This window comes from Sus scrofa, chromosome 14 (assembly GCF_054392235.1).
Source record: "Sus scrofa isolate SSC_HxYL_T2T_F1_AM1 chromosome 14, Sscrofa_HxYL_maternal_Yorkshire_Landrace_v2.0, whole genome shotgun sequence".
Taxonomy (NCBI): Eukaryota; Metazoa; Chordata; class Mammalia; order Artiodactyla; family Suidae; genus Sus; species Sus scrofa.
This window is the reverse complement of record NC_139396.1, coordinates 108,368,099-108,380,998: the sequence shown is the minus strand read 5'-3', so window position 1 is coordinate 108,380,998 and position 12,900 is coordinate 108,368,099. Positions and strand designations below refer to the sequence as shown.

At 41.6% G+C, this 12,900-nt stretch overlaps 1 long non-coding RNA gene and 1 other non-coding gene across 9 annotated transcripts in view; one reads left to right on the top strand and one right to left on the bottom strand.

Moving 5' to 3' along the window:
- The window catches only part of LOC102160043 (uncharacterized), a 730,195-nt gene that overhangs the window by 273,561 nt on the left and 443,734 nt on the right, over window positions 1-12,900 (bottom strand). The gene's annotated exons all lie outside the window — the stretch shown is intronic.
- Window positions 10,069-10,170, top strand: LOC146396921 (U6 spliceosomal RNA). The gene has a single exon (XR_014828649.1). It is a non-coding gene; the product is annotated as a U6 spliceosomal RNA (small nuclear RNA).

The following is a 12,900-nucleotide window of genomic DNA, read 5'->3' as shown; positions in this document are numbered from 1 at the left end:
AGGATTCTGGGAATATTAAGAAGAGGCTAAGATTACTTCAGCTCTTCAACTGAATAAGATGTAGTCTGACATTTGTTTGTATTATTGTCTTTCTTGGTGGGTTGAGGGGTTAAGATAATAAAATTATACAGGCTGTGATTATTGTATTTTGCTCAGGGTAAATCAACTTTTGAAAAGTCTTCCTTCTGTATGAAGGGCATGTTTCACTTTCAGGAGCCCAAGACAAACAATTGGAAGAGGCCACAGATGATGCGCTAACTCCCAAAGAGATAACAGTGAATATCTTACTTAGTGATCAAATAATTAGTAACAGAACAAAGCTGACATAGGCAAGTAACTCTGCATTTCATCACTCAAGACTGTTCCTTGAACAGTCATTATTCCCTGCAGAGGAGAAACTGTGCTGCCATCACTACGAAGTCCACAGATGATCTGAAAGCAGACACCAGGAAAAGAAGAGTTTTACCTAGGAAGAACTAACTGTCTTTGTCTGAATGAGACAAGACATTCACTTGGGACTCAGGTGGACAAAGTTAGTATTACTCAATAAGCCAATACCAAAAGGGCTTCAAGTTAAGCAAGGGTCCTTGTGCTCCTAACTTCTATAGCATTGCGCATGTGTTCATCATTTCTTTTAACACAGATTTACTGACTGTCTATTCTGAGCCAACCACCGTGTGAATTGATATGAAAAAAACTATCATATAAAAAACAGACAGTTTCTGTCTTAGAAAAGTTTTTCAACCATATAACAAATTCCTTATCCATTATATATAAAACATTCTTTCAAATTAAAAAAAAAACCACTACCACATCAATAAGAAAAAAGAGTCAAAATTTTATCAAAATTCTGTACAAAGATATATAAAAATGAATAAGTTGAAAAAGGTACAATTTATAAATAAACAAAAATGAAGTATTTAGATATTCATTATCACATAGATAAGTAAAACCATGAATGAAACAGAATGTTTACTACTGGTAAGTATAATGATAAGACTTTCATCTACCAGTTGATGAGAATTTTAATTGTATTAAAATATTTAGGTTTTAATTTTGCAATATCTACCAAAATTAAAAATATCTTCACCCATGACCTGATAATTCAAATTTGAGGAATGTATTCTAAGAAATAATAGCACAATTATAGCACTGTTTATAACAACAACAGAATAATAATCTAAATGTCCATTAATAGGAAATGAGTATAATGAATCAAAGTATAATCATACAATGGAATACTATATATCTGTTCAAAATAAGCATGAAAATGATGCTCCATGAAACAGACCAGAGTGACCAGCAGACTCCCTGAATAACCATGTGTTTACCTTGGTATTCCTAATGCTTTGATGCACAACCCTCTGGTTTGGTTGCATCCCTCGAGGACATGCTTTGAAACTCCTGAGAAAGTGTCTCTGTGCCTCCTGGTAAACACGTCTTACCACTCACCCTAGTCCTCATCAACACTGCTTCCCACACAAGGAAGCAGTCGTGTTATCTGTTCCTGGAGAATATCTTACACTCTCATGCACTGACTACTGTTGCATGTCAGTCCACATTATACTAAGAAAGGAAGCGAGGACCAGTTTTGAGTGTATGGTGAATAATTTTCACAGGAAGGGGAGGTCGTAGACCCAGTGCTATTGTTTTTCACCTTGAATGCTGAGATCTTTAAGATATTTTTTAAATGAATGCTTTTTTAATCTTACTATTTTTAGGCTTCTTGCTCAAACTATTGCTGAGGAAGAGGAATGGTGGTGGAAATATCTGGGTCATAACCTAAGGGTTGCGTTCAGCCAACCCTTTGTGGCTTTCAGGGGGTTGGTCCAAATATAAGCATCCCAGGAGGTATGGCAAACTCAAATTCATATCTGGAATTAGATCATCTGTGGGCTTCAGAGAAGGTGGGGAAAGCACAATTGCGGGTGTGGATGTGTTCTTTCAACCAGATGGAACTGGAGTGACCTTGATGATTCTCTCCTCTTTCATTAATTCAGCATATTCTGGGCAGGATCCCCTCCGAGAATATAGAAGTGAGCACCATAAACATGATGCCTGTTGACACAGAGCTTGCTATCTTATAAGGGTGATACACAGTTCTGCTTTAGGATAGGATAGGGGAGAGAGGGCACATAGGAGCAGAATAGATACACATGCACATATTTTCTTTTCTCTTCCAATCACTCATTTTGAAACATCCTGTATTTTTTTTCCTAGAAAAATAAGTCTCTGTAACCATGGAAATGACTGTTGTTTTCAATCCAAGGGGATATAGGATTGTGTGTTTAAGATACTTAATAAGCTTTGATTGCTGCTTGAACGGAACTTTCAATTTCAACTTTTCACCACTCAATGCACCCACTGTAGACTAAAGTGGCAACAGGAATCATCAGCTGCAAACCCTACCCCTCACTTCCTTAAGTCCAGTTGAAAGCTGACTTCAGCTCTGTTGTGCCCTTGGAATTTCTAGCAGGGCTGAAGGTAACTAGTCTCCTGGAACCCAAACCCTGAACAGACCACCTGCCTGGCAGGTGGGAGAAGGTAGCAGCCATTCTGAGTCACAGCCCCTCACCCTGCTAAAAAGCCAAATGACTCCTGCTTAGAGAACTGGGGGAGCCTCCCTGGGCTGCAGGAGCATCTGATTCCTTTTCCTGGTTGCTCCCTGGAGGTCAGATGCTGAGCCCAGCAAGACTGCCACAGGGCCCCCAAAATGATTGCTTGGGAAGGCCTGACTGGACAGGAGTTGAGACCGCTTGACCTGAAGTTTAACCTGGTGTTTTTATCTCTCTTGCACTATGTACTTTGTGATAAATCTAATAAATCTCCTCTTGTTTAAGTGACAGGCAGTTGGGATGGTTATTTTTGCATTTGGCAAATCCTCAAAGGGGAAAATCAACCCACAGAGCCCAGAAGGGAGCAGAAATAGGTCAAAACAGATGCAAAGTGAAATTCCTTAGCAGTGGGCAGGTCTCAGGAGGAGGGCCTATGCTTTTGACTGGAGACCCCTCTATGGCCCCTGGCAGACATGAGCACCCAGAGAGGGGTATGGGGGCTCTGTGTGGCTCCTGGACCAAGAAGAGAGCTTGGGGTACATGCAAGTCCACATGCAGGGCAAGGAGCCAGGTCCCAGTGGATAACTGTGCATTACAGTCTGACTTCCTTCCTTTTGAGATTTCTGTGTTTGTCAGCTAGCTTCCTGGCCTTTGCTTTATTGATCTTGGTCATGATGGAGAAGAAAATTGAAAGACCACCAGGAAGGCTAAATTCATCTACATTAGAAAGGGCAGAAAGCCATGCACAATAGGAAAATAAACCAATAGACCACAGAGCCAAAGAGACTGGAGGAGAAGGGGAGAGAGTAAAGAGCTAGTCTAGTCACATTTACCAGGCATTTATGGGAGTTGGTAGATGTGAAAAGAGAGATCAAGGGCAGCTTGAGCACCTTATAAATGAAAGGGTAGGAGAGAGACCCAGGAAAAGAATTTTAGAGTTTTGGATTTGGGTTAGCAAGTAATCCCCACTTAGTCCTTCTTAAAGAGTCCTCAATAGAGAAGTTGATTGCTTCCCAATGCTCATGGGATGTTATAGGAGTTTTGCTTCTAAATGCATCTCCCTGTATTTGGGCCAGTTTTATGTGGATTACATGTGATTAAACAAATGTGGCCCAGTGGATTTTTGAGTTCCTGATACCCAGCCGTCCAAAAGGGCCTCCCGACTCTGCAGGCTGGAGTCTGAGCCAGCTAGGAGCCTGGGATTCTGGGCCAACAGAGGCTTGGGTGTGCTCAGTCTGGACACTGAGAATCCTCAGTGATAGCAGCTGAGAGGGTCAGAAAGGAGGGGACTGTGTGCCACTTCCCCCCTAGACATCTTCTCTGTGTAGCAGCTTTTTTCTGCCACCTTCGGCTAAATGCAATGACAGTGATCAGTCCCTCTAGCCACTCTGGGTAGGACTGGTCATTCCATCTTCCTTGGAACCACCCTGTGTATGGTTTCCATAACACTGCTCTGCCAGTTTCACTGAGCCTTGCTGGGCATCCATTCCCAGCTTCCTTCACTGGTTTCTCTTCTTCCACGTTCTGAGTTCAGGCCATTTCCATGCCCACATCACTCCCTGAGTCATCTCATCTGTCTTCATGGCCTTAAAAGCAGACAAGTGATGACTCAAGATTCAACCCTCTGGTGTGAACATCTCTCTGTTCTCCAAAACCACGTTTACCACTGCCCATAGGACGTGTCCATCAGAGGTCCAATGGGAACCTCAAACATCACAGGGCCAAGGCCGAAATCCCTCCTTGCCCTCTTCTTCTCAGCCCCAAATCTCTTCCCAGGCAGCTCACTCACTCCATAAATGCAATTCATTTCTTCTAGTTGATCAAGATGAAATACTCAAGCAGTCTTCAAATTCTCTTTTTTTCCTCACATTCCCCACATCTAATTCATCCATGAATCCATTGTCCATTTTCAAAATATATTCAGAAGCTGACCACTTTCACACCTTCTCACTACCTCCCTGATTCAAACCACCACCATTTACAGCCTAAATTCCCACAAAAGCCCCCACCTTGTCCTCCTTCTGCCTCTGCCAGTCAGCAGCCAGAGTAACCTTTCAAAATGTCAGTAGGATAATGTCATGCCTCCACTTAAAGCCAGCTTCCCAGCCCTAAATAAAACATCACACACACACACACACACACACACACACACACACACACGCGCGCACATATCCTGGACATTTCCTTACATCTTAGTTTGTTGTATTATTTTCTGCAGCACCAATCACAAACACACTATACATTTACATGTTTCTTTGTTTTCCGTATGGCCTCTGGAATCTAAATTCCTCAAGCATAGGAATTTATCCTGTTTTGTCTTATCCCTTATGCCTAGAATTTTCTGACATATGGTAGGTATTCAATTAATATCAGTTAAATTAACAAATAGCTCATTTTTCTGTGCTTTATGCTTTCTTTCCCTAAGGCAGGACATACCATGCAAGAAACAAAGGTGTGAAATGGTATATGATCCTTTCCAAGTAGTTGCTATTCCTTCATGCAAAAATATTGTATTTTCCTTTCCCAGTGATTCCGGTTTGGCTTGGTGACTTGCTTTGACTAAGAAAACAGGAGTATAAGTAGTTGGTACCACTCACAAGCTGAAGTTTTAGGAGCCTTATCCCAAATAGAGGCTAACCTTTGTCTCCAGTCCTGGCATGATGTGACATAGTCACACTCCATCATTACAAAGACAAGGGACAGGAGTGAGAAATAAATACTTTGCACTGTAGGCCACTGCCATCTGGGACCAAGTGTTTCACTGCATTGGGTAGCCTACACTTGCCTTATGAAGGTATGGAAGGGGGAAGTTCACTGACCCAGGATGTTTGTGTGTGAGCAGTGAGCAAGTGCTCTCTGGAATAAGTGTCCTTATCCTGCTTAGGAATTCTTCCAGGATGATCTTCCAACCTTCCGAGCTGAAGCAGACAGGTAGTAGAGCCATTCTAAGATGTTAGTGATTCCATACAGGTATAATGTGGCTGCTTTACTTCTCCATGATGTGATATAGGGCCAATGACACTGACACATATTCAAAGCACACTGGCTATGATTCCCAAGCCTGCTACTAGACCTTCCTCATTCTGAGAAAGACTGAGGAAATAAAGAACCAGGTAACAGGTTCCATGCCTTCAGCCTGGGCCCAGGTGCTCTGTGGGGGATACAGAATAGAATGGGAAATGCTTCCAACAACCTCCGATTATGAGCAAGGGAAGAGTGATAACTAGAGTTTATGCCAGGTGGCAATGCCAAACACGGATCTCATCTACGTCTGCTATTTCACGACTAAAGGGTACAGCCACCAAATGCTGAACTGAGCACAGCTTCCCCCAGGCAACAATCTAAATCATGGGCTCTGGCTGTATGTGTCTGTGTATGTGTGTGCACGCGTGTGTGTGTGTGTGTATCCCAGGCCTTCTACAAAGCAGACTTTCAGGATTTAGAACCAAGATTTCTACAGATCCATTTTTGGGGTCTCTGTCCTTGGATGATGTGCACCCATCTCCCCGGCCCAGCTTCTTCTGGGCCCCAGATAACTGAGCAGAAGGCCAGGGCTGGACTGCTACTTCCCACAACTCTCCTGGTCATTCTCTGAGGTCTGGCTTACCTCAGACAGATGCCAGGGCAGTGCTTTGCATTTTATTCCCAACAGAACAATGCTTTTTCCCCTTTTCCAACAAAGGAATTTTTCATCATATAAAACAGAGTACATTTTGTGAATTAATGAGACAAGGAGAAAGGGCCTGAGTTTCCTGTGGAGGCTCCAAGAGGGGCTGAGCTGCCCATGAAATATTTAGAGGCATTTTTCCAAAGTAGCAGGCTGTAGTAAATTGGTAAAAAATCAAGAGCTGTTTTCCGGAGCCCACAGAGACTAAAACCTGCAGCTGGGGCCCAGGCATGATGTCTAGACTGCCTCCTGTGCCGCCATCCCAGTATGGAGTTTCTGCTTGGTCCTCTCCAGTCTGTGAAAGCTCTGTCTTTAAAGTTGGATCATCTGTCAGCTGCAATTACAGCCTTGGCCAATGGACAGGGGGAATTGGATCAGATTAGGCCAGGAGTACAGAGAACATACAGATTGTTCTCATCATCCATTGCTGTTTGTCAATTCTGAAGCCAAGATCCTGTGGATGCTCAGATCTTGCAAGATAGGTTTGTCCCTGAAGTCTCAGGGATGAAATACCATTGTCACAGACAGCTATCTCCTGGGATGAGAATCTGTCACATTATTCTAGTACCTAAGGAGCTTACAGCTGGGTCATCTATTCACAATCTCATTTGTTCTGCATAAAACTTGCTTTGTTGCTATTCTTACCAGCAGAACTAGAGTCCCACAGAGAATCAGATTGGATTAGAGTGAGTAGGAGAACCACCATACATAATCATTATTTTTGCAAAGCTCCAGGTTACAAATAATAGCCTCCATGACAGGTGCAACACTGCAGATATGTTAGGTTCTGTCCACACAATGTTTCCAACCAAGTTACACAATAATTTTTTTAATGGGATATGCCATTTCACTTCTGGATACATCATTATTCTTAAACCTTGAAATATCTGATAATACTGGCCGCAGACTTGAACATGGCGAGGATATGCCAGAACTGAATAACCAATTGTTGGGCTTGAAACTAACATTGGTTCTCCAGTTGACTGAAGTCCTCAGCACTCCCTACTGTACTATTCATATCACATCTCTTGTGCTCATTTGAGTCTGTGATCTTAAAAACTGTTGTTTAGTGACACAACTTCTAGCCAAAGATACTCAGATACTCTTCAATATTTCTGCTTCTTGTCATCAGGTGTAATGAAAAGCATGTTGACCTTTGGCCAGGATGTGGTCTCTACCCTACCCCTCTATGTTGTTCCATCATTGCCCCAGAAACCAGACACTGCAAATAAGATTTTCTCTTTATTGGAGTTCCTGTCATGGCCCAGCAGTAATGAACCTGATTAGTATCTGTGAAGATGTGGGTTCGATCCCTGGCCCTGCTCAGTGGGTTAAGGATCAAGTGTTGCTATCAGCTGTGGTGTAGGTCACAGATGCAGCTCAGATCTTGAATTGCTGTGGCTGTGGTGTAGGCCGGCAGCTGTAGCTCCAATTCATGATTCAAACCCTAGCCTGGGAACTTCCATGTGCCTAGAGTACAGCCCTAAAAAGCAAAAAAAAAAAAAAAAAAAAAAAAAAAACCACTTTATTATCCCAATGAAGATTGTGATTTTTAGAGATCTCTTTCCTATAGCTGCTATGATGATAGGGGGCTTCTCTGGACTTCAGTCTCATGCTCTTGCTTTGAGCAGTGGCCAGCCTGGAAGGGGCATTTTGATAAGGAAATGCAGTCTGGTTGATTGCTTCACTGCTGTCCTATGTAGAACCATATTTAGTCTGTGAATGATGTGCTGCCTCCTCCTGGGCAGGGAGGTTCCTGCCAGGGATAGAGGTTTCACAGTGACATGTCAGCACCATTCCAGAGTTTAGAGACACAGAACATAGCAGTAAGATCTACTATACTTCATAGCAAAAAGCATAAGCTAGAAATAGCCCATCAGATATTTCCATTTCTCTGAACAAGCTCAGAATTTTCACCTCTTTCCTCCACCACTACAGGAAGAAAAAAAAAGGCTATCACCTCTATCTTGCCCTTGAAAAACATGGGATAAGCAAAAGCAGGCACTGAACAGGAGTGATCCATCCAGCAGAATGCTCTGTGCCTACATTCACTGCTGCACACACTGGGCTGGAAGCCTTCACCTGAACACTCACCTAGCCAGTGGCAGCCTTGGTCTGGCCAGCTACTGCCCATCCAGAGTGGGTTTTACATCTGATGACAAATGAATCAATGTAGACAGTTCTCTCTGGATTCAGGAGTCCACCGAACACTATGATCTGCTTCTGCATTGAACAAGGGGCCTCCCTTGTAGATGATGCTTTTCATATAACCCCAATATCACTGAGCTTGAAATAGAATTTGGATGTTCCCTCATTGCCAGCTTCCTGTTTCTTCCTCTCAGTCCTCAACCTTTGACTCAGTCCATTACCTTCTGTTTTGAGGAGACCCCATCATGTCAGCTGATTGGTCTAGTTCTGGTTATAGCAGAACCAAGTATCAAAACTTGAGTTGACTGGTTACCAAGAATTCCTTCTCCTATTGCCTTGCTCTTAGAGAATTTAGATGAAAACAGAAGAAACAGAAGAAAATAGGCCAACAGCCCATTATTGGCTCTCAGGAAAAGAGCCCGGGTACATTTCATTATTAATTTAGCCTTCAGAAAAGTGCTGAGGATCAAACACCCGTCTTATCCATAGATGACTATTTAAATGTAAATCAGATCATGTCACTCTTTTCTCAAGGAACCTCCGACAGCTATCTGCTACACTGAGAATAAAATCAAAGTTTTTCCCATGGCCCACAGGAATGGCTGCCTTGGTCCTGATCTATCCCTTCCAGCCCACCTTTGCCACGTGCTGCTCCTTGTGCTCCATGATGCTCACAATCACCTTCTCTCAGCTCTTGAAAAGCCATGCACACCTTCCCTCTTCTGGACTTCCATCCCAAGGGATCTGCCTAGCTCATACTTCCTGTGGATTCTCATAGCACTCAGGCCTCAGCTTCACAGCAAGATGCTTTCTGCTGACGCTTCCAGAGGAGGTCATTCGAATGCCCATCTCTACACCCTATGATTTGCTCTCACAGTACTTAGCAAAACTGGTGACTTCACAGTAAGTTTGTAAAAATTGTGTATTGTACGCTTTCCCAACTAGACCACCCAAGAGGATGGAGATCATGCCTTCTTTATGTACCAATATATCCTCACTGCTTGGCAAATAGTAGAAGTTCAATATACCTTTATGCCTTTGTGGAAATATGAACAAGTTCCATATATCTGCAAATGAATAAAATAATAGTACTAAATCAAATCCCATTTTCTGAAATTTAATCAATTTGATTGATTTTGTTATAGTGAATCTATATATGATATCCGTATATGGGTAGAGATGCAGGAGATCCTAGAATGCTCTCATCCAATTTTCTGCCATCTCTGCCTGAAATTATTTTAACCACTGAGTTTGGGTTAGTCTCATTTGGCATGTGCCATCACTTGTTTCACTTAATACCTGTAAGAGGGCTGAGACCTTTCTCTTTTGTCTCTGAAACTGGAGTAGAAGTGCATCTGTAGTCCTGTCTCATTCAACCTGTCTTAAAACTGCCCAGCATTGTATCTCAGCAGGATTACAAACAAAATTATCTAGGGTTTCCTTTTCACCACAGGCTTTCTTTTTCTTTATGCCAAGGTTTCTGCTGTGAGTTGGAGGAAATCAAAATAGCAATTTAGAGAAGATCAAGAAGAACAAAAATATTAATGGCAAATATTTCCCTCTGAATATCACTGGGATCTAAAAAGCATTGAAGAGCAGGATAGACCAAAGCTTTGGCATTTGACATGTTTTTTTAAATTATGATGCAGAGAAAGCTATGAAAACTTTACTCAGAATTGCTCCTTTAAAGATAATATAGTGCTCACTTTGGCAGCACATATACTAAAATTGGAATGATACAAATATTAGAACAGCTCCTTTGCAAGGATGACACAAATTCATGAAGCATTCCATATTTTTACCATGATGGAAGATAATATTAAAAAGAGGAATGTATATACATACATACATACACACACACACACATATATATATATATGACTGGGTCATTTTGCTGTATAGTAGAAATGTCTAAAACATTGTAAATCAACTGTACTCCAATATATATTTATTTTAATTTTTAAAAAGATGAGCCTATGCTCATCTGTCAAGGGAGAATAATACTATTAATATTTCAGGATCGTTTTGAAGATAAAATGAGAGAGTAGAACATCCAAAACAGTGTCTGGATCAAAAAGACATTAATTTCCCTCCTTCTATGATTTCCAAAGGTCACTCTTCATCTCCAGTTGTAGAAGGAGTAAAGGCCCCCTCAGGAAATTTCCACTCCAGCCTGTGCAGTAACCCAAAAGAGGAGGATCTCTAAAGCCCTGTGGAAAGCACCCCCTGCCATAGTGCAAAGCTGAGTCTTCAGAAAACCTGAAAATACTACTTCGTAGGAAAGATTCTGAAAAGAGCACACAAATGAAACCCTCTCATTCCAGTGATCAGGCAGCTTTGTCACAAGCCTTTTCTCCCCTCCTCTACTCAGAGTAATTCATCACTAGTCACTTGATGAAGGATCTACCCAGTTTCTTCATTAATTTTCAGAGTATTCAGAAAGACATTGTCTTTGCTCTAGTCTGCAGATACAAAATTTAACCAATGTTTTCTATGAATCTACTAGTAATAAGTGAATTTTTTTTCCCCTCCTTTGTCTCAATCCTTAAAGTCCTCTTGGTCAGATCCTCAAGGGGGATTGGAAGTGGGAGACAAAGGAAATATCTTGGCCAGTTGGCACCCACACATTCTGAGAGAGAAAACACTCCCATGTAAACCTCGGCCATCCTCCCGGCCCCATCTTTAGCTTCCACTTTGCCTCTGTGTAGGTCTATTGCAGCCCCAGCTGCCTTTTTCAGATGTATACTCAGCAGTGGCTTTTCTGATACTTCTTGGTCCAGCTGAAGATTCTAATATTGTATTATCTTTGAAACAGATTCTATTTCCCAAAATTGACTGGGACACTTTCGTCCCACACCCTCATCTCTGACCTTGCTCCTTCGGCATCAAGAGGGAGAGTCTTATTTCCCTCCCTCTTGAGTCTGGGCAGGAATGCGGCTCTTGTGAAACCAGCAGAATGTGGCAGAGTGATGCTGTATGACTTCTAAGGCTGATTCATAGAAGGTGATATAGCCTTCATCTTATGAGTTGGAACCACTTTTGGAGCCCTGAGTCATTGTGCAGAATCTCCAACTACCCTAGAGCCAACATAATGGAAAGGCCATGTATAGGCATACCAATTCAACAGTCCAGATGAGTTCCCAGCAGAAAACCAACAATAACTACCAGTCTTGTGAGTTATTTTGCATATTCAGCACATCAGGCCTTCACAATTCTGCAGCACCAGCCAACATGTGATTGCATCTATGACAAAACCCAGGTTATTTGAGCCTTTTCCATATTTCTGATCCACAAGATTTTAAGCAAAATAAAGAGGAGGTTTTAAGCTATTACATTTTAAGGGAATTTGTTAGGCAACAGTAGTAACTAGAATAATCCTGGCTGAGCCAAAGTAAGCAGGTTTTTCTAGCACAGAGTTTACCTGGATTAACTCTATTTCTCAATCTTATGCCCCAGGAAGAAATAAAAGATTTCTCATTTGAAGCTTCCAGCCATTCATTTATTTGAAGCCTGGAATTAAACATTCATGTATGAACTGCCATGGGAGATATGGAGCATGTATGTCCATGGCAAAAGTATGTTTGTTGGAAGGTAGATTAGACAAGCTAGTCAGGAACATTACTACCCATTTTGTTGAAAATCATTTTTTCCTTTATTGGTAAGACTATCTGACTTCCTCACTCTAGAAGGCTTTGGGTCATTGTCCTTGAAGTTTGCATAAGGTGGTTTAAAAACTCAAATATCCCTGGGCATTGAAGAGTCTCAGCAATAAGAGATTACCAGGATCTTATTTATTTATGCAGAATGTTGCCAAAGAGAGGCTTCAGGGATTGAGAAGGAGGAAGCATAGCTTTGGTTTCTTTATGGCTTTGAGTCAGGAGAGAAGGGTCTCATGAGCCTTCCTCACATCTAAGTGCAGACTATATCTGGCATCTGGGGAAGATTAAAAAGTAAGAGACATAGGGAATAAAAGATTCTGCAACTTAATGTTCATCTGAGTACTGGAATTGCTGTATCATTTTAATTCTAAGGACTAAAGTAAAGAGACTAGAACTCTGAGATGAAAATAAGAATTGTATCCTACAGTTCCTATTAAAGTTAAGTGCTCAATGAAATCTATAAGAATATGGCCTGGGGCGTGCATGGATTTCAAGGCAAATCCAAAGTACATTTCTAATTAGCCCATAAAGAAAGAATAATTCTATAAAAATGAATATAGGTAGGCCAGAATGAGTGACTTTATGCTTTAAATTCAAGGCATTTGAAAGATGTTTTTTTGGTAGTGCACTGAGACTTCTTAATTGTGGAGTAGTAGGACAATACCATTTAGGAAAGCAACCAGAAATCATGGGCCCATCACATGTCATGAATAGCTTTCCCTTAAATCCCACTTAAATAGGTATAAGATTTCTGAAGCAAACACACAAAATTTTCCTGAATTGGCAAGGGTTATTAACAAATTATCTGGCCTGACTCATACTTAAATACAACTCTCCAAATACCGTTCAAGTTGCTGGTAAGAGGTTTTCA